We start from the raw sequence: 1947 nt of genomic DNA on the forward strand, positions 1-1947 counted from the left end.
TCAGCCTCCCGAGTAGCTGGGACTATACGCACCTGCCACAACGTCCGGCTATTTTTTGGTTGCAGTTGTCATTGTTGTTTGGCAGGCCCAGGCTGGATTTGAGCCCGCCAACTCAGGTGTATGTGGCTGGTGCCTTAGCTGCTTGAGCCACAGACGTTGAGCCTATTTATTTTTTATTGCAAAAACAAATTTTAATTTTTAATCTTTAGTTTGATTGAAACATTGTTTTTAGTATGATGATGGTACCAGCTGTGCAGAGAGGGCTCTGGAGAGATGTTCATAGCAGCACACACCTGCGGCTCTTCAGTTCTGGAGGTTCCAGGGCAGCCAATACTGCTTCATCAAACACATTGTTTAGTCCTTTCTGTGTAAGTGCAGAACACTCCACATACTTGACAGGCTTCAGGTTCTGGGCCAGCTTTTCAGCAGTCTGTGGTGTGATAGGTTTCTGTTTGTTCTTGGCAAGTTTCTCAATAGTAGAAGGATCATCTCTGAGATCAATTTGTGTCCCAAGAAACAAGAAAGGAGTCTTTGGACAATGATGAGTTATCTCAGGCACCCGCTTTTCTTTCACATTTTCAAATGAAGATGGAGAGATCACTGAAAAACAGACTAGAAATACATCTGTTTGTGGATAACTTAGCAGTCGTAATCTGTCATAATCCTCTTGCCCTGCAGTATCAAAAAGTCTAAGAGTATATGGCTCTCCCCCAATCATAACTGTGACTGCATAGTTGTCAAAAACAGTCGGAACATATTCAAATGGAAATTTGTTCCTTGTGTAGGATGTCAGGAGATGTGTTTACCAACAGCACCATCGCCTACCACAGCGCACTGGATTGTCCGCATTGCTGAAATAGTTTTATATCCCCTTTAAATATTTCAAATCTGATGTTGACTTCAGCATCTCCACTGGGGTGTTGGCAGCACTGCCTTTTATTTTTTTGAGACAGAAGCTTACTTTATTATGTTGCCCTCAGTAAGAGTGCTGTGATGTCACAGCTCACAATAACCTCAAATTCTTGGGCTTAAGCCATTTTCATGCCTCAGCCTCCCAAGTAGCTGGGACTACAGGCGCCTGCCACAATGCTCAGCTATTTTTTGGTTGTAGTTGGCCTGGGTTGGATTCGAACCCATCAGCTCTGGTGTATGTGGCTGGCGCCCTAGCCGCTGAGCTACAGACATTGAGCCAATATGTGCTTTTTTAGAATGTGAGATCATACTTCATATATAGTCAATTTTTTAAACTTATATTATTAATCTGTCCTCATGTCATCAAATGCTGTTTTAAAACACTCTAATGGCCAGGTAAAGTTCTATTAGGTACTATAAATAATACTATTTCATTATATACTTTATTCTAAATTTTTGGTATTTAAAAAATACCAAATTCAAAATGTGGTAAATATTTTCATGTAAAAATATGTGCATGGGCTCAGCGCCTATAGCTCACGTGGCTAAGGTGCTAGCTGCATACACCAGAGCTGGTGAGTTTGAATCCAGCCTGGGTCTGCCAAACGACAATGACAGCTACAACCAAAAAATAGCTGGGCGTTGTGGTGGGCGCCTGTAGTCCCAGCTGCTTTGGAGGCTGAGGCAAGAGAATCGCTTGAGCCCAGGGGTTGGAGGTTGCTATGAGCTGTGATGCCACGACACTCTACCCAGCGTGACAGCTTGAGGCTCTGTCTCAAAAAAAAAAAGTGCATGAAGTTCTGTTGCTTAGGTTAAGATCCTAGGAGTGGAATTACTAGGGTATGTGTGTCTGTGTTTGTTTATTTTAGAGACAGAGTCTTGCTCTTTTGGCTGGAGCACACTGCCTCCTTGAACTCCTGGGCCCAAGTGATCCTCCTGCCTCAGCCTTCTGTAGCTAGGACTCAACCATGTCTGGCTGATTTTTTAAATTCTTTGTAGAGATAGGATCTTTTTTTTTTTTTTTTTTTTTTGAGA

The 1947-nt window shown here is 42.6% G+C and overlaps 1 protein-coding gene and 1 pseudogene across 1 annotated transcript in view; one reads left to right on the forward strand and one right to left on the reverse strand.

The window, feature by feature from the left end:
- The window catches only part of IST1 (IST1, ESCRT-III associated factor), a 36510-nt gene that overhangs the window by 9760 nt on the left and 24803 nt on the right, over positions 1–1947 (forward strand). The window lies entirely within an intron of this gene.
- On the reverse strand, positions 242–941 carry LOC100943146 (annotated as a pseudogene).

Source organism: Otolemur garnettii, unplaced genomic scaffold (genome assembly GCF_000181295.1).
Source record: "Otolemur garnettii isolate 467f Iridium unplaced genomic scaffold, OtoGar3 scaffold00047, whole genome shotgun sequence".
Taxonomy (NCBI): Eukaryota; Metazoa; Chordata; class Mammalia; order Primates; family Galagidae; genus Otolemur; species Otolemur garnettii.